This window comes from Malurus melanocephalus, unplaced genomic scaffold (genome assembly GCF_030028575.1).
Source record: "Malurus melanocephalus ecotype Western Australia unplaced genomic scaffold, MMel_1.1 scaffold_354, whole genome shotgun sequence".
Taxonomy (NCBI): Eukaryota; Metazoa; Chordata; class Aves; order Passeriformes; family Maluridae; genus Malurus; species Malurus melanocephalus.
In genome coordinates, this window is record NW_026623586.1 from 460,444 (window position 1) to 487,697 (window position 27,254).

General features: G+C 44.6%; 1 protein-coding gene across 1 annotated transcript in view; it reads right to left on the reverse strand.

Moving 5' to 3' along the window:
• PINX1 (PIN2 (TERF1) interacting telomerase inhibitor 1) overlaps positions 1 to 27,254 on the reverse strand; it is a 61,964-nt gene that overhangs the window by 3,673 nt on the left and 31,037 nt on the right. The gene's annotated exons all lie outside the window — the stretch shown is intronic.

Genomic DNA, 27,254 nt, shown 5'->3' on the forward strand with positions numbered 1-27,254 from the left:
GAAATATCARACTGAAAGCACAAGTGTAGCTCCAGAGCTGGATGTTATGGATGGCATGAAGAGAACTGATTGAGAAAGCAACAAATGCCACAAGATGGGAATGTATAATTTGTTAAATTATCTGAGATTTACAAAACAAACAAACCAGAGAGGCAGCTGAAATTAAGGCTTGTTCACATACATACCAAAGCACTCGAAACAAAGCCTTTGTGGCATAGCCTTTTGCTTGGCAAAAGTCACAAATGACTCTTGGAAAATGTCCCAAAATTTCAAAATCATTTAGGTTGGAAAAGGCCTCCAAGATCGAGTCCAACCTGTGACTGATCCCCACCTTGTCCCCAGCCCAGAGCACTCAGTGCCACCTCCAGTCACTCCTTGGACATCTCCAGGGATGGGGATTCCAAACCAATGCCTAAGCACCATTTCCTTGAAGAAATTCCTCCTATGTCCAACCTGAACCTCCCCTGGTGCAGCTTGAGGCCAATTCCTCTCCTCCTATCCCTGTTCTCTGGGAGCAGAGCCCGACAACCCCCGGCTGCCCCCTCCTGTCAGGGAGTTGTGCAGAGCCACAAGGTCCCCCCTGAGCCTCCTTTTCTTCAGGCTGAGCCCCTTTCCCAGCTCCCTCAGCTCATTTACTTTTTTTTTTTAACTCTTTTACTCTTTACTAGATTTTTAAAAGTCCTGTCCACACTGCAGGGAGCCAGGCAAACCCTCTGGATGGGAAAAAGCTGAAAAGGATGGTGTAAAATCCTCATCAACATTTGGCCTACCACCCCTTCTTGAAGGGAAGAGGAATCCACAAAGATTACAGTCAAACAGAGGCAATTCCCTRTTTTTCCATTCATAAATGCACGGATGGATAAGAGCAACCACTCTGCCCACACATCCTGAAGGAAGGGACTGTAAAACCTGCCCAAATCAGAGCAGACAGATTTCACAGCCACTTTCACTGCCATGACCTGATACTAGGGGAAGGCCAGCAGAGAGCTGGGAGATAAAATCCCACTTATCTCAACATTTTATAGTTATTGCACGATGCTGCAGATAAGGGATCTGGCTCTCTTGAGGGCATCGTTAAACTTGTGGCTGAAGTGGGGTTTATTAGGGTTTGTGAGTAAGGTTTTCCAGGTCTGGCTCCTTATGCATCCATAATCTTTACTCCCATGAGCAAGAATGCAAAAATTGGTGTCATTAGTGATGCATTACGAGTGGTGATTTCCTCATCCATCTGCTTTCAAGAGAGCTATTCTAGTGGAACAAAGTAAGGCTGCACTTCAGATTCCAGTGATATTTGTGTGGGCACTTATCAAAATCAGGGACTTTTCTTGTAGGGATATGTTCTAGTRCTCCTGCAGGGTTATGAAGTAACTCAAAGTATTTGACTTCTGGCAAAGAAGCTTGAGAAGGGATGTGAACAAGGGGAAAAACAGGATGTATCCACACACATCCCCACACAGGTTCATTTGAAAGGGGAGAGGCAGCTGAAGTTCAACAGGACAGAATTCCCAGGACTGATGGGTTGAGCTACTTTTAAATTAATGCTGTTTTTAATAAGACTTAAGGCAACAAGCACAGAACCCCATGGCATCACAGGATCATTCAGGATGGGAAAGTTCATCAGGACCATCAAGTCCAGCCTGTGACCGATCCCCACCTTGTCACCAGCCCAGAGCACTGAGTGCCACATCTGGGTGTTCCTTGGGCAACACCAGGGATGGGGACTCCAAAACTCCCTGAGCAGCTCCTTCCAATGTTTTAACAGCCCTTTCCATGAGGAAATTCCTCCTGATTCCAACCTAAACCTCCCCTGGTGTAGCTTGAGGTCATTTTCCCTCTCCTCCTGTCCCTGTTCCCTGGGAGAAATCCCGACCCCTCTGGCTGCCCCCTCCTGTCAGGGAGTTGTGCAGAGCCACAAGGTCCCCCCTGATCCCCCTTTTSTCCAGGCTGAGCCCCTTTCCCAGCTCCCTCAGCCTCTCCTGGTGCTCCAGCCCCTTCCCCAGCTCCGTTCCCTTCCCTGGACTCGCTCCAGCCCCTCAATGTCCCTCTTGTCAGGAGGGTCCCAGAGCTGTCCCCAGCACTGGAGGTGCCCCAGCAGTGCCAGCACAGGGGATGGGCACTGCCCTGGCCCTGCTGGCCACACTATCCCTGGCACAGCCCAGGGGTCAGTGACCTCCAGCCCACCTGAGCACACCTGGCTCGTGTCCATCTGCACCCCCAGGACCTTTTCCAGCTGCCCTTCCCAGCCTGGAGCTGCAGGGAGTTGCTGTGACCAAGGACAGGACCTGKCACTTGGCCTCGATGACCCTCACACCGTGGTCTCAGCCCATCTTTGCAGCCTTTGTGCAGATCACATTCAGCTCCCCCACTGAAGCCCAGACAAACAGGGGCTTTTTCCCTTCCTTTTCCTTCCCCCCAGAGCAGGATTTTGACACCCTGAATTGCAAAAGGACAAACAGACTCACAGGTTTTCAGCCAGAATCATTTCCCTCCCCACCCTAATGTGTAAAACACACTTGGGCCCAGAACACCCATTACCCCCTGGCCAACCAGGAAAGGATTTTCTCATTGCCTTGGTGACTTCAAGTCCTGACAACTTAATTACTGTAATTGAAGGCAAATATTACTTGAACTCTACACGTTTCTTTTCATGAAGTACGTTAGGCATAAAAACAAATGCTCCTTTGGTTAAGCAGAGGAGTTCCAAAGTATGTACGAGTTTAGAAAATAAGAACCTTGCTCAGAAACTCCTTTATTGATAAGAATTTTAATAACCAYGGGCCACTGAGCACAGAACTAACAGGGCATGGAGACAAGCAAAGAGGTGCCAACCCTAGAAAACCTCTGGGTTTAGGAAAAGCTTATAAAAAACCATAAATCACCTGGAAACGCTGTTAAATGCCAAAGTATTGCTGCTTCTGTRGTGTACCTGTCCCAGTAGCCATGGGAACATTGCTGAACTCTAACCAGGGGTTTWCTTGARCCCCTCACAGTTTTTGCAATTCCCYCCCTGCTTGGCTCAACACAGAGAAAACTTTAGAAGAAAAATAAGGCAGATRTCCCTAAATGTGAATTGTGCTGCTGCAACTTCTGGAAAAACAACTTTTCACCAGGTAAAAGACAGAAAGAAATATTCCTGCTCCACAGAACTGATGATYAGGTAAAACAGAAAGAGTAATTGTGCTGTAACTGGAGAGAGACCTGAAGATTGGGCTTTGGAGGTGTTTGTCCATGCCATGAGTTCCAAAATTGCCCACAAAATGGAGCTGAGGAGATGGAGTTAAAAGGAATTGTGAATAGGGAACTGGTAGGATGGTCCCAAGCAAAAGGAAAGAACTGCTTGAAACATGATGTTATGTGGGGAATGAGTAAGAGGAAACAATAGGAAAATTCAAGGAGAGGTTGGGAAGTGCACAGGAAAAGATGAAGGTCAATTACAGGCAGAAATCCCCTGTAAATATCATCTGTTTATGTAATTAGTGAAATGTATGGAAAATRATCTGAAGGACGTAAAGCACTCCATGTTCCACCGTGTTTTTCTCTTGACTTTTTTCATTAACTGATTAAATCATTAAGAGAGTACACTAAATTTAGAGGGAAATCCTGGTTCCCTTGAATCCTCCAGGATCAGGACTGCATCTCTAGGGCATCCCACCCTCAGAGCATCTTTCAGTTATTCAGTGAAAGAAAAAAAAATCAGGGGATTATGGTCAATCATCAAAGGAATTCACAGCAGTGAAAACAGTTTGGCAAGAGCAGAAGCCCAAAGTGGGAAGATTTTGACATCTCATGAAATCAAATAAGTTTGAAACCCCACCTGGCCTAGTAGAAGGTGTCYTTGMCCATAGCAGGAGGCTGGAATGAGATGAGCTTYAARRTCCCTTCCAACCCAAACYATTCTGGGATTATTATAATTAATATTCAAAAAGAAGAATTGTACCTGCACATTACCCTGGGAGGAAAAGTGAGATAGAACCAATACAGATGGAGCAAAGCAAAGGGTTCTGGCACAGGAACAACAGAAGCAGCATGGATTTATTTAGGGAAGCTCCCCCCCCTCTTCAGAATGCAAGTATTTATTTTTTAGCACTTAAAATCTTGTAATAGGGGAACAAAATATCTCTTACACCATCTCAGCTTGCTACATATGAACTACTGTTACTGAATCCCAGGAATTTCCCTTGCCTTTGCTTTGTTGGTACTAATTCACAACAATTTTTGTGAGCTCTGATTCACAAAAAAGACACAAAAGGCAAAGTCCAGCAAGGATGAACATAAAGGCTGAATAAAGCCCAACTTTGTTTTCAGTAGATTCTCACTAAATGACACAAAGTGGGCTGGATGAAGCACGTGGAGCTTSAGTTACACAGAAAACACAGGATCACTGAAAGCTTTAAAATGCAGCCACCCCTGCTCTGCCTTTCTTACCAACTTTCCTGTTGAGCTACTGTAACAATAAGATTAAAATAATCCTGTTCTGTTTCTGCTGCTTCACATCCTGACTGAGATGTGCTCTGTGCAGTGCACAGAACCTGACAGGCAAGAACCGAGGGYGTCCCTGTATCTTTCCATCCCAGGAATGGCTGCAGAATTTTTTTTTTTTTAATTCCTGAAGAGTCACTCTGGAGCTTTGCAGACATCACCGATGACAGAGTCTTGCTTTAAGGAGCTGACAACTTCAAGTTAAGTACGAGCATTAACGCTTGGATTGGGATCAAACAGGCAAGAGGGTGAACAAAGACCTGTGGCCTGATGAGTTTAAGGAGGATTAAAATAAATACATGCATAAATAAGGCCACATAGCACCAGTTCTGCAGTCAATTCTGGCATCAGAACAGGTACCCAGGAGGCCCTGGTGTTTTTAATTTACCTGATTAAAATTTGGTTTACTGCAGACAGCATCTTGTGAAGAGCTGGTGAGAATAGACTCCAATATGCGAATGGAAAACGGGACAATCTCCCCAGGAGCAATCTCCCCAGTGCTCACCAGGAAAAGGACAAGCAGAAGATGGAAATTATCAACATGATACTTTGCCAGTAGGAGAAATCAGTATCTTTGKGAAGCTCAACAACCACTGGGAGCTTCAACCACAGAAAGCAGCACAGACAACTACCAGGGAGGTGTTAGATGGAGATAATCCTTGCTTGGAATGGAAAATGGGGGATCTGGGCTCCAGAAGGATCTTTTGATCCTGTAATGCTTCAAAAACCCAAACAGGGATACAATTTGATCTCCTGGTGATCACAGAATTGTTAAAGTTGGAAAAGCCCTCTCAGACCACTGAGTCCAAAAATTCCCCAGCGTTGTCCAAAGCCACCACTAACCCGTGTCCCCAAGGGCCACATCCACAGAGCTGTTAAATCCCTCCTGGGACAATGATCCACCCCTTCCATAGGCAGCCTGGTAAAACAAAGGAGGGTTTAATGAAAGAGATAAGAAGCGTGGATACTCTACCTGGAAAAAAAAATGATAAAAATTCAAGCCACCTGCAATTTCTGTTTTTTGTTAGCCATGGTGGTGTAATCACCAGGACATGTCACATATCCCTAGGAAAGTTTATTTTACTGTTCTTTATCCTGAGTGCCAACAGAGCAATGAATCCACTGGTGGGAATGGAGWAAAAATCCTGAATGTCCAATACCTGGATGACATGGCACTTGATAAAAGGTCAAGTTCCAATTACTACAGAGAAGCACTTCCCTGTTTGACTCCATTAAAGTAAATTCTGTGTCAGAATAAATTGAAACATCAGCTGCTGTCTCGCAGTTGATATTAACTCCTATACTCCACAGGAATCATCAGCTGTCTCTAACTCAGCAAGGACAAGAAGAGAAGTTGGGAAGTAATTAATGGAAAGGGGATAAGGAAAAATATTTTTAAAAAAATCAACTGTTTTTGTGAAGATCCATTTTTGCTACACTTGCAGCTACAAAAGAAAGAACAGATTGTTTCTCTTGCAATCAAAAGGCCAAGGAATTTTATTATAGTAAAGCTCTGCCTRGAATAGTTTGGGGGTTATTAAGAGATCAGTGACCTCTGGAGCAGAACTACTGTGAGTTCTAGACCAGCTCCAAAGACAGAGGTTTTACCATCCTTCAGGAACCCCATGTTCTGATCACAGAATCATGGAATGGTTTGGGTGGAAAGGAACCTTAAAGCTCATCCCATTCCACCCCAACAGCTTCCCCTACTCCAGGCTGCTCCGAGTCCCATCCAGCCTGGCCTTTGAGGCACCACATCCTAATGATGAGGCTTYGTTACCACACAACAGCACCCATTTCATCCCACTGCAGCTTGATTTTCATTTACAATGTGTTTGCTGATTCCTTTTTTTATTTCAGTTTTAAATCACGTGGCGATGCATTTCTRTTAAAACTCCATCCAAATTCTCCCAGCCTGTCTCGTCCTTCTACTTCACATTTTTGTCAAAAGCTCATCCTGTACCTCAGCAAGTGGCCAATTTTAGCATTTTTGTTCATTCATTATAATTCAGACAACAGAAAGCCCCCACCTCTCCTGYTCAATATTCTCGGTATGCAAAATGCCATTTGTTTGTCACACAGACAATCCATTTTCAGCGGTGTAGGATGAGCTGGAGCCCAGCCTGTTCCCATCAGTGAAACAGGAGCTGCACAATAAAGCTGTGACACTCAGCCAGGTTTTGCCTCCAGCCTGCAGACACCAGCGGAACAGGAAACAACAGGGTCACAAAAGTGCAACGGATTAAATTTTGGCCGGGGACTTGATTGCAACGATAGTCCTGGGGATTCATTCCAGCTGTCCTGAGCAGATCCTGGGCAGGCCACAGCACCTGTATTTCCAAGGGCAGCTTGGGAATCCCAGCATTGTGTCCCACAGGGCACACACACACTTCCTCCTACTGTTCCTACACTTTTCAGGAAAAAAAAAACCACATTTATTTAAGGTTTTGCATAACAAAGATGTCACCCACAATGGGGAAGAAAATAAAAACTTTCTAACACTATGTTTCAAGTGATAGAGAATTAGGCATTACTTTATTTATTGGCTAGGATGTGCTATGGAAAATATTCTAAACATACATGTTTTTACTGTTTTTTTCTCCAAACTTTATACAGTCAAAACTCACAGGGATGTATTGTTTCAAAGTCCATTAGTCTGGACTTGAGCAACCTCCAGTATTCACTCTTTTATTGGGCACAATTTTTTTTGCTTTTGATATTAATTAGATTTTCATTTTTTGAAAGGCAGTGAGTAAAATCCAGGAGCTGAGGCTAAGGGGGAATAYACACCGTGGGATAATTCCCAAGAGCTGCAGAAGGCTGAAGGCACATAAGGAAAGAGTTKAAAAACTCAGCACATGGCAGAGAAAACCCTTTTAATATCTTGAGAGACACTTAGATATCCCTGTGACATCTCATTCCACTCTTGCTACACTGCTGAGGCCAACACAACCTCTTTTCCTTTGCATTTCCCTGCAAATTACATCTGTGCCTTTGACTGGATATAAACAAACCTAAAGGAAGAGATTTCCCTTAGGATCTCTCTATTGGCACGAAGCAGAGATCCAAACACAGTGACTTCATCTTCCCAAAAAGCACCTAAATCAATTCTAACTGCTCTGTTCTCACCTTGAATAACAGAGGAAGTGCAGTCCAGCAAAGYGAGCACAGGACTGGGAAGGTCACGTTTCCCAAGTGCTTTTCCCAGCTGGTGGGAAATCCTGGAGAAATGATTCCCTCCAGCTCTGGCACAGGTTATCAAAGCACAGAACGTGCATGAAACTCACAGCAGAGCTAGGAGCTACATGAAGGGTTTGTATGGTGATTTGGGATCCCACACAGAGGGATCCCAGATGAACAAGAATGGAAAGAACCCTGGAATTCCACTCACCTGTACCTGGAGCTGGGATATTGAGCACAGAACTGACCCAGCAGCATTTCTGTCTGCTCTGGGACAGATCTGTGAGGAATCAAATCACTGAGAGTCTCGGGTGTAGCATTTTAAAGGCATGGGCAGCAGAACAAATATTGAATGGTTTGGGTTGGAAGAGACATAAAAGTTCATCTCATTCCACCCCCTGCCATGTGCAGGGACACCTTCCACCGTCCCAGGCTGCTCCCAGCCCCATCCAGCCTGGCCTTGGACACTTCCAGGAATCCAGGGGCAGCCACAGCTTCTCTGGGAATTCTATTCCAGGGCCTCTCCACCCTCCCAGGGAACAATTCCTTTTCCCAATATCCCATCTGTCCCTGCCCTCTGGCAGTTTGAAGCCATTCCCTGTGTCCTGTCCCTCCATCCCTTGTCCCCAGTCCCTCTCCAGCTCTCMTGGAGCCCCTTTMGGCYSTGGAAGGGGCTCTYAGCTGGATCCTTCTCTTCTCCAGTGAGCACTCCCAGCTCTYCCAGCCYAGCTCCACACTTGGAGCATCTCCAGTGTCTCCTGTGGACTGGCTCCAGCAGCTCCATGTCCTTTTGCTGYTGTTCCCYAGATCTGGACCCAGCTCTATAGGTGGGRTCTCACCTGGAYGGGGCAGAGGGGYAGAATCSCCCCCTTYYCTGCTGCCCACACTGGAGATCAGCCCAGGATACAAATCAGTGCAACCTGATTTTTTTTTAATCATGAATCCAGCATCTAAATAGCAAAGAAAATCTTCAGAAGTCCAGGACAGTCATCCTTATCTCTAAAACTGAGACTGGGTCCTGTGACAGTGAGATTGCCCTGCTCTAATGCAATCCAAGCCTCCTCCCATGTCCTGTCACTCCCTGGGCACTTTTTATTATCCCTCTCTAATATGTGTGGAAAGGCAGCTGCTTTCCAGGATTCAGGAGACCAAACCCTTGTTGATCCTCAAGTTCAGGATTTATTCCTGTTCTCCACAGATACAGAAGGAGCTGATGAAGCCCCTGAGCAGTGACAAATGGGCTTGGCCAGCCAGGCTGTGAATACAAGCAAAGCTATTAATGAGGGAGAGCTCTGAAGATTTGGGATGCTGAGAGAATGGACGCAAAAAAAAAAAAAAATTGAAGTACCCAGAGGAGAGAAAATAATTCTGGTAGCAATTCCAAGAGCAAACACAGTCCCAGCGTCATAACTTTGGCTTCTGGCAGAGGAAACTACACGTGCCTCGAAATCTGAAAATAACACCTGCCTATGTCAAAACTCCTCTTCTGGCTCTTTTCTAATAATAAATGTAGAAAAGCAGATCTGTGTATAAATAAAGGAGCAGGTAATTTAAACCAAAGCTTCACTCCTTTCCCCTTCCCCTTAGAAATTTCTTCTCAAAAGGAAAATCCACACTTGAGCCTCTTCCTCTGCTCCAAGAGGGTGATTTGTGGGAGAGCTGATCCATGGATCCAAACCAGCTCAGACCTCTGGGCAAGGRGACAGACATTTCCTGTTTTTCAGCACCAGCAGTGGCCCAGGASCCCCTGAGAAACACCTAGTGTCACTTTTTTGTCACTTTTTAGTGTGCCTTCCTCAGGCTTGGCTCTTTTCCTCCAAGCAGGTGTGAAGGGGGACTCACAACCCAGGGAAATGAATCAGAACTTTGCAATTTGGGGCAGCACAGACCAGAAATACCATAAATACCAGCAGGGCCCTCCTGTGCAGGCTAAAAGACAGATGCAGAAACACAAACAGCAAGAAAGAGAATTAAATTTGAAATACAACAGCAGGGACGTGTATGCATATTTTTTTTCTTCTCTCCCATCTATAAGGGTCTGAAGAAAAGAGCTTGCCTGAGGAAATGGGGTTAGTTTTCAAGGAATATCACTCATTCAGTGTGCCCACAGTTCACAGGGATGTTATCCTTGTTTTCAAGGATTTACACAGCACAGCCCTGTGACTCCAACCCAGCCAGGTAAAACCTCCCTGCATCCTGTTTTTTATAAATTCTTGCATTTTTTCTTCATTTTTTTTCCTTTTGTTTTGGTGCTTCCTTAAATAASATTTCTGCCAATCAGCTCCTCAGATCAATTCCAACAGGGGACTCATCCTCCCCTCCAAAAAACCACCCTAACTCCTCTCCTCACAGYTTCAAAATGCTGCTCTGAGTGTTTCCCTACCCACCCTGCCCGTGTCCTACCTCACCCTCTCGCTATCTGAGATTTGTAACATCCTGCCCTTGTTCTGTCCATCATTTCCTCGCAAGCTCTCTGGGGAAGCAATTAGCCCACTTGTGAGCACTCTACAACATAATTAACAAATAATAACCACTGAGAAATGTAGGCCAAAAAAGCCAAGTTATCACAGCCCCATTTCTGCAGAGACTTGCATTGTTCTGTGCTCACTTGCAGCCTCTGAGTTCCTGGAGGCRCAGATTCTCCTCCAGAGCAGCACAAAATCAAAGGTGAACGCTGTGTTCTAAAGAAGACGTAAAATGTTCTGACTTTATTTGGATTTCCAGGCTTTGCTGCTTCTCCTCGCTCGTTAACAYGGTCAGTTTTGAGTATTTACACGGAGAACACTACAACAAATCTCAGAATTGGAGGTGAAAGGATCATCATTTGGGTGTAAATTAACTTTGGCAGCGGGAGCACCGAAGGAAGGAAAGACAGGATGACTGTAACTGYGAGCAAGATGCAACACCAATGTAATGACATCATTTAGGATGAAAAAATTGCTGGGGGGGACGAGGACAGAACCTCTATTCTTGGGTTTTTCATCCACACACGCCACAAGAGCCAATAGAGAATGGTAACAATTATGAGGGAAAGCCTAAAAACTCCCTCTTATTTCAGCAGTACGTAAATTATTTCCAGTTTTCCAGGCTTTCTATTATGAGACAGCTTTTCCAGGCTCTTGCACACTTCCTAGGAAGTRTAATGAGTCTGGGGTATCCCTTCAATACTGCCTCTGTCCCCTCAATACTGAAAAATAAGGTGCCAAAGCAATTAGACAAAGGTTTCTAATMAGGCTGAAGCAGAATTCCAACTTCCTGGGGAGCCAAGGAAGCATAAATGAGGATGAAAAAGGGAAGAAAAGGATAAATTATCASTTTGGGGTGGTTGTTGGGATGGAAAAAGATGGCATTTGGAATGGACAGGGAAGGAATAATGTCCAGGAAAGAAGAGGGAGCAAGTATGAGATGACATCTCCACATTTTACGCCTTTGAGTAAGTCAACAATGATATCACACTCCGAAATATTGATTTTAGATCCAGCCACCACTGACCCTGTCCTGAAACACCAAACTGAGGTGATCCCTAATACTGACAACAGGACAGTGAACAGCACATTTTGGCTACGAATCAGCTGGAAACCCTTCAGTGGAGCAGTTGGCACTAATTTATGGATAATCCCTGGAGCCTACGAGTGCCAGAATGTGCCACCCAGCCCTGGAGCCRGAGCAAGCCAGAGCAAGTCTGCTGTGACCTGGGACAAAGGCTCCCCATGGTCACTTGGGGAAATTGCCCTCTCTGGCACAACTTTGGCTCTGCCAACCTGCAGAACAACTCACCTGATTTAACCTGAGGTCATTTGAGGAGAGAACAACTCAGAGCAGCACGTTCAGGACTGACATTTCCCATGCCTGCTCCAATGGCAAAGGAAGTTTTAAATGTTCAAGAAAAGAAGAGAGGTCTTGCCCTTCAAAACTGATACAAAGCCATGGCATGGCTGGAATTAAATGATCTTTAAAGACCCTTCCAACCCAAACCATTYGGTGATTTTTTGATCCTATAATGTTGAGATATTTTGTAGCCTCRCAGTCTGAGTCTCATCTCAGCTTTTTTGCTCATGGGCAATCCAGCCCTGATCTCCAGAACATTAAAAGAAAATCATTTGTTTTATTTATGTTTCACATCCATTTCTGCCCAGGCTGCTTTTGGATTTACATTGGATTCCTCTCYTCAGAGTAAAGAGCCTCATTTTCCATCTTCAAACCCACCCTTGGACTTTATCTTTGGGCTGCTTTCCATGGCTGCCCTATGTGTTTCTGSTCTGCTTTTCAAAGAAAGGTTTGGGCTGAAAGAGACCTTAAAGCTCATTCAATTCCACCCCCTGCCATGGGCAGGGACACCTTCCACTCTCCCAGGCTGCTCCAAGCCTTGCCCAGCCTCGCCTTGGACACTTCCAGGGATCCAGGGGCAGTCACAGCTTCTCTGGCCACCCTGTGCCAGGGTCTCTCCACCCTCACATCCAAGAATTACTTCCCAATATCCCATCTGACCCTGTGGGAACCCATTCCCTGTGTCCTGTCCCTCCATCCCTTGTCCCCAGTCCCTCTCCAGCTCTCCTGGAGTCCCTTTAGGCACTGGAAAGGGCTCTGAGCTCTCCCTGGATCCTTCTCCTCTCCAGTGAACACTCTCACCTCTCCCATCCCGGTTCCAGAGCAGAGTTGCTTTCCCTTTTTTTAYAGTTTTGGTGATGACTGCATCCCTGCTTTTGACCTGGGTGAGTTCTACACACACACTTGCCTTTCATTCCACGAAGTGCAAGCTTTACAGAACTGCACAAAGATTCCGCAGCAGCGCGAAGAAACGGCGACGAGAAAATCCCCGTGGCCTGCAATTCCAGATAGATTTCCTAGGATTTTATTATTAACACTTTGTGTAATGCCCTGAGGGGAGTGAAGAGCTCTACAGCTGCCCAGCAAAGCACACAAAACACAGAAGCTGTGCCTCAAGGGACTCAGGTTAAAGCTCTGAGTGGGTACGGAACAATACAAATAATTGCCAGGTAGGTGATCCCGCAGGCAGCACGCACACGTTCCAAACCAGAACGTCTCCTGGCACGGGAGCTCTGGAAAAGGAAAGGGAATGGGATGCTCATCAGAGCTTAGCAGCAAACTGCTCCAGGAATAAGCAGCAAAATGAAGACTCAAGAGGAAATGTCAGATTAAAGGCAAGACCAATTTGTTCCCAACGTCTCATTTGCTCCTAATGCTCTGCGGTCTGCAGGTAATGAAGGGAAACAGAGTTGTGGAATCACTGAGGTTGGAAAAGCCCTCTGAGATCACTGAGTGTTCCCCCAGCACTGCCAAGGCCWCCTCTAACCCATGTCCCCAAGTGCCACCTCCACACAGCTTTTAAATCCCTCCAGGGATGCAGACTCCACTACTGCCCTGGGCAGCTGTGCCAGGGCTTGACCATCCCTCCCATCAAGAAATTTTTCCTGATATCCAATCTAATCCTCTCCTGGTGCAATTTGAGGCCATTTTTCTGGCGCTGTCACTGTCACCTGGGAGCAGAGCCTGACCCCCACCTGGCTGCACCCTCCTGTCAGGGATGTACCATCCCAACACAGAGCTGATGTCTCCAGTCCCTCTCCCATTCCTCAGCCACATTCTGGGAAGCTGTTCTGTTGAGAGGGAAGTGCTGTTATTTGGGTCTCAAACCCATAATGGAAGGCTCAAAGAAGCTCACTAAGTGTCCTGAAGCAGAGAAAAAAACAGATGCCAAATAGCAAAGAAATTCTTGCTTGATGCTGAGCATTAAAAGGGTGTAGGGRAAAGAGGAATAAAGAATSACAGAATGGTTTGRGTTGGAAGGGACCTTAAAGACCATGAGCAGAGACACCTTTTGCTATCCCAGGGTSCTCCAAGCCCTGTYCAWCCTGGCTTTGAACACTTCYAGGAATGGGGAGTGTCCCTTTATCCAGCAGACCTCAGYGGCCCCACACGTAGCAGGAGCACAGAAACTTCAAGAAACGTTGTTTATCCCAAATTACACCCTAAAACCCACCCTAAATCTGCTYTCTAGTTCTGCTTTGCCTCCATCCACTTAATCCTCCACTGCCCTGTTCTTTTCTTGGGTTTGCCCTCTGCTGCTGCCTCCAGAGCTGGGTGGACCCTCCACCACCAAATCCACCCCTCTCAAACCCTGMAGTGACTCAGCAATGCCAGCTCAGGTTTATTCCCTTCATCACCCCACACTTAAAGCCCTGAGAAAAGCAGGAGGGTGGAGCCACGGAGTTCTCCAAGAAGTCATTCTGAGCACAGGTGAAGGTCACAGCTGCTCCGAGGTGGGAGCTCCGTTTTTAATTCAGAAAATGATGGTTGTGGTAACTCCAAACAAATCCTCTGGCTTTGGATCCTGTGGCTGGATGACCCTGGACCTGCTAAAGTTTCTAACAGGTTCTGATAGAAGCTGTTCCTGTGGTTAGGGAGTTTGTAAGGGCTTTTTCCATGTGGATTCTCTGCTGTTTAATAATACAGTTGAGCCCAGCTAGGAAAGCAATTTGCCTTTCCTTTTCATGCAACCATTTGTTTTCACAAAGAGCAGGAACTTCATATTTGTGAGGGTGCTGATCTGCCTGTGGGCTGGGGCTAAAATCCATGAGAGAGGRTGGAATGGACAAAAAAATCATAAAACCATGGTATCATTAAGGTTGGAAAAGTCAATTCAGTACCACCACCGTGTTCACCCATAAATCACATCCTTGGGTGCAACATCCAGGTCTTCGGAGCACTTCCAAAGATGGTGAGTGTTCAAAAAAAAAAAAAAAATTATGCTTTAACTGATCTGGAAGCCTGTCTAAAAATTAAGGAGTCCTTTAAGAAGTTGAAATAAAACCTATGTAATTCAGTGTTAATCAATTAAAAGAAATGCACTTGGGTAAAACAGAACCTAACATGAAATAATATAAAATTGGGAAGTCAGGATGTATTTCAGCAGTTCATCCAGCCTGTTACTGATAGTCCTGCATATCCAAAATACCATATCCAAAAGCAGCTGGACAACTTAGAAAGCAGCACATCACACTGAGAGAGGTTAAAAAGAAATCCCTGTAATGCTGATTGGTCCAAAGTCTCCCAAATCAAGTGTGCCAGAACTATTTACCATTCATCTAAACTACCCTTATTCTCATATCTCACCTCCTTCATGAGAAGATGATTTGTGGTAAAAGGAGGTGTGGATTTAAGAGGGAAGTGAGGCTCGGTAGAAATAGGAAAACAATAACAACAGTTTAAATGACCTCTAAAGACCATTTCGAATAACATTTTGTGCTGAAGCAGACAAGAAGCAGCCACAGAACCTCTTCCAGARAGGAAATCACCTCTGGAAAAGTGGCAACAACATCCAAATGGAAGCAGTGAGAGTGAGGTGCCGATGGCAACCATCAACAGGACTATTTTTGCAGCAATCAACACCTCCTGGAGAGAAAACCAAAGAATCCATGCTAAGTCATAGGTGGTAAGAAGCCAACATAGCATTGAAGAGGAGGAATTGTTCAATTATCCGGGGTCTGAGCATTGCAAATGCAGGCACCTACATCCCTGTTACAACCTGTTACCAACCGCAGCACGTTGAAGGGATTAAAAGCTAATGACAGGCCACCATCCCTCTTAAAATCCTGTGCCAGGCCAGGGGCTTCCACTTTCTCAGCTGAAATATCCACAGTTGCAACATCAGCCCGGCGTTGTTTGCTCCTAATGAAAGAGGTGATTCACTTTCTTTCAAGGAGCTGCACTGTAAAATGTCGATTAAAGCGCCATCCGCCCCCAAAGTTTAAAGCAGAGCGAAAAAAGGGAATGAATACAAAGCGAGGTGTAAAAGGAGATGGGAGTCGAGGGGAAAATCAAAGCAGAGAATTCACCAGGAGGTAGAGATTTTATCAAAGCGATTGGTTCATTAGGCAGAAAATTTGACTGCCATTAACACGGTGCTGCAGTGCTTTTTGTCAGAGGGCTCTTCAGGGCAGGCACCTTTGTCTTTCTGCTTGTAAAACACCAATTAGTACCTTGGGCAGACTACAAACAAATCAGCAGTAAAACAAARCAGCCAAACAGAACCATTTGTATCTCCTGTTGTGCCTGGAGTGCCCAGGACAGATTCAGCTCTCTGGAGAGAGACCACGTTCTTCATTCCCTGACACTCTTGTGCTGCTTGTCTGAAGGAGCTAAAAAGCACAAACTTGGATTTATCCCTCTGCTTGGGCTCAGAGGGAGTTCACCATGGGATGCTGCCCTGGGAATTCTTGTTACACGTTTTGTGTGTGTGTATTCAAGCTGTTTTTCAATTAATAACAGTCTAATTGTTACAAAGCCCACCCAGCCCAGTCAGGCATCACTGCTTTCCCAATGTGGAAGTGAAGGTACCTCTGACACATCCTCTGAAGAGCCTCATCTGGGAGTTAAAAAACTGCTGGAATAGTACTGGAAAGCTGGAAGGAGCCACAGCTGATTCGGTCTTGTCCATATGGTTGGAATGGGAAGGCTCCTGAAAATGTCTCCAGAAGTTCAGAGGGYGTTTGCTCATTCACCTCCAAGCAGAGTTGGGGAGGGAATTTGTGGAGAATCCATTTCCTCTCCTCCTGTCCCTGTTCCCTGGGAGCAGAGCCTGACGCCCCTGACTGTCCCCTCCTGTCAGGGAATTGTGCAGAGCCACAAGGTCCCCCCGAGCCTCCTTTTCTCCAGGCTGAGCCCCTTTTCCAGCTCCCTCAGCTGCTCCTGGTGCTCCAACCCCTTCATCTTTCAACCTGCCAAACCCATCTTCTTCCCGCTTCCCACACACACTTTATAAAAAATATTAAATGACTTTTCTGGTTTAACTCCCTAAAATATGTTCAGAGGCAAGTCAGACACAGCAACAATCTGCTGGTTCAGGGTCACAGTAGTGGTTAAGATGCCAAAATACAGATTCAGAGTCTGAGCCTTCCGTGATTCACACAGAGGGCTGGTCAGGTTATACTTCCTGTAAGGAGAAAARTGGTAATTTAGCCTTGATAATTGAAAAAAACTGAAATTCTGCCAGTCTCATCTCTGCCTGGAGTGCCAGTAGCTATTAAAGCCTTAACCAGGGATACAGGAATGCATGATTTGGGGTTTATGATTCCTAGAGCAACATTAATGTAAAAGGTCGGGAGAGAACGATGGTCTCACCTCCAGGTTCTACTCCCTGCGGTAAAGAAATAATGACTGTAAACAAAAGCAACAGAGATGCATTTTTTAAAAGCTGGAAAAACCTCTCCATGTTTAGTCAGGCACACAACAGCCTGTGCAGAGCCCGTGGGGTTGATGTGAGACAGCACCCAGTCACAGTGGGATTTTTGAATACATCTGTCAAGGATCACAGGAGAAGATGACCCCTCTTAGAGAAAAGGTGATGGACTTGATGAGCTCTTAGGTCTTCTCCTCAATAACCTCCTCTGTAAAGAAACCTGGACAGCAGCTTGGAGACAGATGGAGAGCTCTCCTGAAAGAGTTAACCACTCAAACAGGTAATATCTRAATTTTGAAAGAATTTGGCCACCGGAGCTACTTCCCTGCAACAGTTCCGAGGAGCTGCTGCCAATGTTAACAGCGGGAGGCAGCTACTGACAGGTTCCACTTTGCCCAGTCTGATGCTGGTATTGACACTCACGCACAGGAGCCAGCACAAACAGGAATAAAAGGCCACCTTCCATGGCAACGCTTCTCAAGGAACTGAGGAATTTACTGACAGCCCTGAAATCCCTGGCAGGCGGTGGGATTCGCTTCCCAAATGTCCCGGGGCACGGAAAAGCTGATGGGACTCACGTAACAACAACGGCTCCTACCACGCTGCTGGGCAGCTCCAGAGATGAGTGACAGCCTCTGCAATATCCAACAGGAATTACTGGGTAATGTGGCCTTTCAGACAGTGGCCAAGTGATGTGGAAGGTGGAATAAATTCCAGTTGCAGGTCGGGCTCCTCCTGAGAGGACAGAAATTTCTGCAGAACCAACAGCTGCTTGAATTTTTCTTCAGGCTCCACAGTAAATGGCAAGTTTCTTACACAAGAGTTAYKGSATGGGGCTTGGWGCGACCTGGGCTAGTGGAAGGTGTCCCTGCCCATGGCAGGGGGTTGGAATGAAATCATCTTTAAGGTCCCTTCCAACCCAAASCCTCTATAACTCTAATTACCACCCAAATTTCTGCATCTTCCATTCWGGTTCATCACCTAAGCAGACAACTGCGTACTAGTGCAGAAGGTAAAAGTGATTCAGAGGGAGGACACTGAGCTCATTTTGACAACTCCAGGGGAAGGGTGAGTTGTGCACCAGGTGTGGAATGTTCCCTCCCAGCCTGGGATCTTCACACCCTGTGCTCAGACCAGTTCCCAGATTTCCTGCCCCAGAGAAAAGGGGAYGTGGGTGTAAGCTTGGAGCTGAACTCCCAGCTCAGAAACTGCTTCTCAGAAAACTCAGCATCCTTGAATTTGGATTTTGAATCCAAAACTTAGGCTTTTGGTCCATCAATACTTTGAAGACTGCAGAAAAACCTTAATCTTAGCAAATTTAACCCGCAGCGTTTAAGGAAAAGCTTTTGCAACATTCCCAGCAGTTGTGCTTTGTCTTTAAAGCRCAGCTGACAACACCATGAATCCTGGAAAGCTGAAAGTCGTGGAAGAACAACAATGTAAAGATTTTGTGATGATTTTGGAAGCACCAAAAGGCCTGGAGAGGCAGCTGAGAACCTGCTATGGATGACAGATTAGCCAACTCCACAGGGTACAATTTGCATCTGATTCACAGGGACTGGAAGAGAACTAGGAAGTTTGGATTATAATGGGATTAATCATACGACTCCAGGGATCCCATTCACCCCGCTGCTGTAGGGTCCTAGAGCTGCTCTGCACTGCCTGAGCTGCATTTGGGAAGTTATTTGAGGTTTGCTGGGACAGGAATATGAGATTGGAAGGAGGGAAGAGATAAAGGTTTGCTGCTTTTCCATTCAAAGCCAGCCTTTATCAAAGTTATGTGACCACAAGCCGAGATTAAGGACTGTAGTAAACCTCAAATCCCAGCCTAGAGCTGAAAACCTTTGAGATTTAACGCTCCTAATTCCTCCAGCCCTCACATTTACTAGCAGTGCATGTTAAAAAAAATAAAACAAATCAATCATTGTGGAGGAACTGCTGTGCATCCTGAAACAAAGGGAAAGGATGAGATCATCGCTGTTCCTTCAGCCTTGGTGAGGTCTCCAAGCGAAYGTACGAAGCAGATGAGGAGACTTGCCTCAGCAAGGCCTGCCAATGTCAGAGCAATAAATCAATGTTCAGGGAAGGAGGCTGCACCTTCAGCTGATGTGGCAGCACACCGAGCTGCTGCCAGAGCTGGGAAACCTGCAGAGTCCCAGGATTTCTGGGAAAATGAAGATCCGGCGCCGCATTTCCCTGAAGGGAGACTACAGAGCAAAGCCACTCTGGAAAGGCTCAGGCTGCCAGGCAGGAGCTTGATTAGAAGAAAAAACACCTCCAAAGTCTCTTTCYCATTGTGATCTTCTGTGTTGAACTTGGCATTGCCATGGAGTTCTTGGGCTGTCCTACACCAGGGACACCAAGGCCTGGAAAGCACTGAAGCAGTTTGTCCCAAACTGCTCAGCATCAATATTTGATGTGGGAACTCCTGCTTTTCTTCTCACATTTCTCTTCCTGGGCTTTGGCCACTGAGGTGGATTTTCACAYGGAGCCAGAAGAGCTGGGACTTCTTGTGCCTCTCTTAATGGTGAAAATTAGGAATGAACCCTGACTATTATTAGGTGCAACAAATGAGCTGCTCTAACCAATTCCTAACTGTGTTTACAGTTTTCCAAGAACTGGTTCCCAACCCGGAGTCACAGCTCAGCCCTTGGCACAGCTCCAGGCACACTGAGGCTCAGGCACTCCTGGTGGAAGGTTCTCTTTGCTCCAATYCTCATTCCCTTTGCCTCAGACCCTTAATTTTTAGGTCACATAAAGAYAATACATAAAAGAAAACCTCTGATGTTCATCTGTAACAACACTGTCCAAATAACCCCTTCTGTAAGGACAATTTTTGTCTGAGCTTTGTTCCAAATCTGACTGCAAAACTGATTTAAACTCTCTTGGAAAACACTCTTTTCCCCCCTCATTTTAAACTTAATTCACCTTCTGGTAAAAGTCTAAACAAACAATTAGGAGTCAGGMTGAATTTATACCCTTTGGGGAAAAAAAAATCTCAAAATGCTACAATATCTACAGAGATGTCTATTGACCCAKCACTTATCAGAAATGTGGTGGGTTTTTTGGTTTTTTTTTTTAATTCTTTCTGGCACAAACCCAGCTTTCTAAACAGCCAGTGACCCACTTTCACCTAGCTGGCCTCTGAAGTCGAGAGAAGATTCCTACCCTCTGGACACTGGAGGCTCTGTTTGAAGTCCCTGCTGTCAGGAGATGGTCAGTTTACGTCTCCTGTCCCAGGACAGGAAAAGGATGCACTCTCAGCTCCATGTGTTGCAGGCAGATAAGCACACAGATTTCTGTCCTATGCCCTTATCAGCTTTTCCTGCTACTCTCCAGAACAGACACCACCAAGACTGGCAGTAAAAATTAAACTTCAGCAAAAGGAGGAAAAAAAAAAAAGAGAGAGACAAGTATTTCTCATAACTGTAATTCAAAAGGTTGACGTTTTGGGAAAAAAAATCATGCTAGCATGTTTAGGAGTACTGAAAACTACCTAAAATCTTCTGTATCCTCAGAGTAAACTGATCTACTCTGCCACATCCAGGATGACTTTGGGTATAAAAGATATCTCACTACTTAAATAGTCTTTACTACATGAAGATTATTCCCCTTGCAAATAAAAGCAATTAGCTGGCAAAAGGACATTCCCTGAATATGGAAATTCTTGCAGAATCACAGAATGGTTTGGATGAGAAGAGACATTAAAGATCAACTTGTTCTACCCTGTGCCATACTCAGGGACACCTTCCACTATCCCAGGTTGCTCCAAGTCCTATTCTAGAAATTATTAYTTTTATTTCATGGTTTCTTTTGCTTTTCCTTCTCTCTCTGCTGCTCCCTCCTTCTCTTCATGTTCCTTCAGTCCTTCCACCTCATTTTCTCAATGTGCAGAGGGCAGGCTAGACAGAGCCTCCAAGGGTTTTGGGTTATCTCCTATCTTTCCATCTCCTGCCCACATAGGATTTAATTTATGGGTGCTTCAGTCTCCACCCTCTATAAAACTGCAGTTAATTCTTGTTAAAACATTGTCAGCCACAAGCGAGATGGACTCAGCGTCATTTTAGGAGGCACCTTCAGGTAAGACTTGAACACAGAGGTGATAAATAAACATTCCAGATGGAAACCAAGTGTCCAGCTCTTCACAAAGCCCCACTTGGACCGATCAATGTAGGGAAAATAAAAAACCATTTAGCAAATACCCACATATAATTGCCAAATGGCTATTTTAGAAACCTCTGTATTTACTGCTATGCTCCTCTTGTGCGCTCAATACGATTATTAAAATTAAGGCTGCATGGTCAATTTATAAAATGAAACAATTTTAGAAAATACCCTTCAKGTACTTGCAGCACTTGTTAAATCCACATCACAGATGTCACAGGGTGCCAAAAACACAGGGAGAACTTTATGGATGTGACAGAAAGTCCTTGAGCACTTCAAGATTCCCAAATTCTAGACTTACTTCTGGTGCTTATTTCTTCTAGGGCACTTTTTTTAGGTAAAGCTTAAAAGAACAGTCCAAGTTCATTTTTAAAACCACAGAAGATCCTAAAATATATTAACTTTCCAGGTGATTGGAAGACCTTACTATGTATCTACACAGAAGAACATCTGCAGAGCCAAAATGAACACAGGACAAGGTAGAAATAATCCATGTATTGGCTTTTTAGGCAAAGCAGAACTTCCCTCTTAGAAGGAAAAAAGATTAATAATTTTAAATCCTTAAAAAAAGCTTCTAACATTTTGCTTTTAAAAGAATTCTGTTCCTGATACATTTTTACCCTTAAACCTGACTTAGTGTCCTCATTAAATGAAAAATGCTGCTCTTACTGCTATTGAGTAAAGAATTCAAAAGGAAAATGAGATCTCAGCATTTCTCCAAGTTCATTCTGCCATTTCTTTTAAAGTTCTCCCACTATAAAGCAAAATATCTGCACTCAAACCTCCTGCAATAATACAAAAATAAGGAAATGATGATGGAATACTCCTTGGGCAAGATAGCCATTACGGTGATGGCATCAAAAATGTCAAATATTCCTTCAGAATGTAATGAAAGAACTATTTGAAGATTCTAATCACATGAAAGCAGCACTGAGCCCAGCATTCTGGATAAACCAGTGTGTGTGTGTGTGTCCGGGTGTGTTTATCCCTGGATATCAGACAGGACAGGAAAGGAAGAGTTGAAACACTTGTCCAGAAAATGCTCAAAAAGAAAACACAGCCAGGCCAAATTTAGCAGCTTTGCTTAGCTGGGATATCAAAGGCAGAGCTGACTGGAAAAGCAACCACCTCTCAAGAATGGCAAAATAAACTCAGCCGAGTCTCGGGAGGAAAACCCGGATCAGAGGCTGGATTTCGTTACTGCTGCTGTTTTGGGTAAGTCAGGTCCTTTCTGACACTGCTGAGATAATCTTGTCAAAGAACAACAAAAATGAAAAGCCCAAAAAAAAATAAAAAAGAAGAGACAAAAAGACAGACACCAAGCCATTTCAGGGGGAATCTGTTTGGCAAAGTRGCTTTGAGGTGGTGTCTGAAGAAACAAAACTCGGCATGAACTTCCTACAACATTTCTTTTTTTTCTTCTTCTTTTGGTCTCCTTTGGAAAAGCAAATTTCAATAGGCTGATTGGCAACTTGTTTGTGGATCAAAGCAAAAGTCTGAAACACATCTGAAATAGATTTTCTGAATAAAAAAAAAAAAAAGCATTTCACACTCAATTCAGAAGAAAGTTTCCCCAGGAGAAAGTAGGCTATTTGAATTTTTTTTTTTTTTCTTGAAGAAGGTTTCCAGCAACTAAAATGAGCCAAAAGTGTCATATTTTAATAAATTCTGTCTTGAAGACATGCAGACCTATTACCTGGATATGATACTGAAATCATGGCTTGGAAATGTGACTTTCTGTACAAAGTTGATGAATTGCTTGTATTATGCAGAAGAGAATCTCCTGGATCTCCTGTCTTACAGTGACCAGAATCACAATTTGATGTTTAGACAGGAGGGTGCAGCTGCCCATCTCTGCCAATAAAAGAAGGAAACAGGGRRAAAAAAAAAGAAAATAATGAACTTTTCAAACTGCTGAGACTTCACCTGGGGAAGTCTTCCTGGAGGATTTAGTACAAGCAGCAAAGGAARTGTGTCAACATGATCTGCACCATCCAATGGATAAAACTGGCTYTGGAATTCACCTTCCCAGTGCCAAACTCCCGCTGCTGAGGGATTCAGAAATTGAAGTGATGTCAAGCAATTTCCCTTGGCTCCCAGTCATGCCAGAGACAGACACTCTGACGCCGAGGGAGGATGATGGGGAGATAGCAGGTCCCTCTCATTTTCACAAGAACTCCARGGAACTGCTCCCATATCTGGTGCARAATTAATCAAGATAAGTTAATGTGTGATAACGTGTATCTGAAGGGGAGAAAACCTGGGCAGCTCCTGCCTCTCCAGGAGTAAATTTAACAGMTCTCCAAGAAACACAAAGCTTTAGTTTTCTGCCCTGATCTACCCCAAAAACAAGAGTTCAGGCTGGAGAGTTGGAAAAGAGRAGGAAAGGATAAGGTTTGGCACAGGAATGTGACACAATGGATAAGTATCTCATAATATGATCAATTATTGGTGGTTTTACACCMTGGCACAAGAAACTTTCACCAGACCTATAAATACTCCTCCCGCTGCTACTCATCAAATATTCCACAGAAATAACACGTAAATGGTTTCTGCACCACAAACATGGATATTTGGAGGTATTTCAGCAAGGTCTAAACTCTGCATGATTGCTACATTGCCACTGTGGCATGTTTTATATTAAAGGAAAACATTTCCTTTTATATTAAAGGAAAGCATCATATTAAAGCTTGAATTGTGGGGAAGGTGGGAAAGTGGAAAAAGGTTTGGGTTGTACCATTGAAATTGGAGTGTGAAGAGATCACTGAGCAAGCACACACTGACACTTTTGTCTTTGTAACCCAAGTGCATCAAGCAAACTGCTGCCTTCCCAAGCTGTCCTTCTTCCAAATCCCAGAATCCCAAAATGGATTGGGCTAGAAGGGCCTTTAAAAACCATTTGGTTCCTCCCTGCCATGGGCAGAAACACCTTCCAAGCTCCCAGGTTGCTCCAAGCCCTGTCCAAACTAGCCTTGAATGCTTCCAGGGATCCTGGGGCAGCCACAGCTTCTCTGGGAAACCTGTGCCAGGGTCTCATCACCCTCACAGCAAAGAATTTCTTCCCAATATCCCACCTATCCCTACCCTCTGGCAGTGGGAAGCCATTCTCCCTTGTCCTGTCCCTCCAAGTCCTTGTGCAAAATCTCTCTCAATCTTGACCCTGAAGGCCTTTCTTCTCCAAGCTGAGCAATCCAAATATCCTCAGCCTTTCTTCCCAGCAGAGCTGCTCCATCCCTCTGATCACCTTGACTCCTCCTCTGGATTTGTTCCAGCAGCTCCATGTCCTGCTCAAGCTGAGGACCCCAGATGTGGAGGCAGCTCTGCAGGTGGGGTCTCACTGAGCTGGGCAGAGGGGCAGAATTCCCCCTTTCCTCCTGCCCACCCTGTGATATTCCACCAGCTCCCAGAGTCTCACCACTCTCCCACCTGAGCACCTTCATTCACCCCAAACGAGACACTCTGCAGGCTCCAGAAGCCTTCCAGCCCCATGAGAACACAGAACACACCAGGAATCACACACCAGCCAGCCAAATCCATGCATGGAGCACTTTGAAGCGTTCACAGGGAATTCCCAATGAGTGCAATCAGTTGGATCTGATTAATAAACCATGCCAGCCAGGCACAAGCTGTGTATTTGTGCTCACAAGCACTTCCAGGCACACACAAGCACCAGGACTGTGCTTTACACACACAAGGACATCGCTTCCACTCAGGGAGCCAAAGGGCTCTAAAAATACCAGCTGGTATTTTTATAGGAAACATTGCATGGAAAGCCTTCGTGTTCCATTTTGTCACCTGCACTGYGCACAAGGTGACATCCATCAGCAGCATCCCTGATGGATGGCAGGGATTAATAGCACAACTCCAAAAGCTGAGCTCCCAGCCAGGTATTTATATCCCTTCCCTAGTGAGCAAGCTGAATACTGATCTTAGGAACTGTAACCCCTCCCAGAAAAGGCAGAAGTGTCAATACATCAAACAAATGAAATCCAATAGGGAAAAAAAAATCTAAATTTGTCTGTTTTGTTTGCAGATATGCTGGATATGGAACAGCCTTCTAAGTGCAAGGTGATGTGACCAGCATATTTCCCTGAGGTATAATTTGCCTCTCTAATAAAACAATAACTTTGCACTGTGCTGTTATGAATAATATCACCTGAAATAATGCTTATTCCTTTAATCCAGGAATATATGGAAGGATAAGAAAAGTATTCCCATGTATGACAAAGGAACAGCAAACAGCAGGGCTGACATCAGAAACTGTCTTTTCTTTACTACTTCAGTTATGTCACCAGAGACTGGTARTGAAAACAAAACCTTCCAGCTCCAGATGTGTGAATTTGGGCCCAAACTCAAACATTTGAAGCAACATGAAAACAGAAAGCACTGAGGTCTCAGCCACCTCAACATGCAAACCAAAAATCAGTCAATATCTATACTGTCTTGTGGAACAGCTGCATCCAAATTCCTTCCTAAGACAAGATCCTGCTGTGTGCTGTTTCCTACAACAGGCCAGGGTATTTCATGGAACCATTACTTGGCCAAGGACAATCCTTCCAGTTTAAAAGCAAAACATTTAAAATAAAATAAAACAAACAAACAAAAAAAAACCTAGTAAACTTTTACTGAGGTGTTTTGGTTTGTTTTTATTTTTTTAGTTTACTAATAGAACATACAGCTTTGGAGCTCTGTTGTCCATCAGAAGGTTGGGATTATGTCCTCTCCACCTACAGCAATGCTGTGAGGAGTGGAACAGATGAGAGAGAAATTCTCCCTGCTTAGAGGACTCCAAATTTTGATTTGTTCTTCGGGATTTAACAAACTGTCCTCTACAAGTACCTGACACCATCCCCAGACCTGACAGACAAGATTGAAAAGAAAGGATGTAGATACAACTGCAGTAAACAACACAGAAAGAATATTCCCAAATTCTCAGCAAGAATATTCCCAACCCTGTCCTCTGAGCAGCATTTGAATTGCATGTAGTACATAAAGACCAAGGGCACACCCTAAATGAAAAAAAAAAATACTGAATAGCTGTTCATTATGTGAGTGCCATTTCCAGAGAAATGAACAGTACATAATTATGTAATTAACAATTATGATTGTCTAAATAATCTCATTGTAGGGTTGGAGCGAGTCGAGTTACACGATCAATCTCAGATTCAGCATTTCCRGGGGCTTTTTTTGTTTCGTTTTTTTTTCTTTTTTCTTACACAAATTGGTATCTGAATGAGGTTCAGTACAATACGTGGAGAAGTGGCATTATAGAGAGAAGAAAAAGGATGAAATAAACCTTAAACTTCTGACTGTACAAGAAGAGCATTGTATAAAGGCCTTTAGGAGACATGGCCTGATCCGCTCAACCAACTCCAGCACAGCCAGCCCAAAATCCTTTTCTGGAATGTGCAATTCCAGCCTTTTGGATGCACAAACACTGAAATTCTCATGGCAGCTTAAACACTGCTTGTATGACATCCTAATGTGTCGTATGAAGGGAAAATCCCMAAAAAATTTGATAGATTTTTTTTTTAAATTGGTGTCCAAGGTCCAGCTTGATGAAGCCCTGAACAACCTGGGATTGTGGGAGGTGTCCCCACCCATGGCAAGGGGGTGGAACCTGAGGAGCTTTAAGGTCCCWTCAATCCAAACCATTCCATAATTCTAGGATTGTATTTATTCAATTTTTTTTGAAGACTGCCCAAAGGCACAGATGTAAACTGTTTAAAGACATCAGAGACATGTCTTTYAAAACTTTGCCATAAAAACCCAAGGGCAACATCCTCCCCCCCAAACAAATAATTTCAGAAATAGTGTTCATGACATGAGGCAGTAACTGTAAAACATTTCAGAATTTTGACTTCAACCAAAACTCCAACATATACTTTCCTGAAAATTAATTGGAAGAAATTTACATTGGATTGTTTGACTGTGTCAAACAAACAGAGGGGAAAAGAAGTTCAAATATAGAGAAGTTAAAATGTTAAATATCAACACATATTTCAGCTTGCATTGAAACTTACAAAGCCATCCTTTATATGTCATGGTTTAAATCAGATATTAGGTTTAGATTAAATACTGGGAAGAAATTCTTCCCTGTGAGGGTGGGGAGGCCCTGGCACAGGGTGCCCAGAGAAGYTGTGGCTGCYCCTGGATCCCTGGAAGTGYYCAAGGCCAGGCTGGACAGGGCTTGGAGCAAATTGGGATAATGGAAGATGTCCCTGACCRAGGC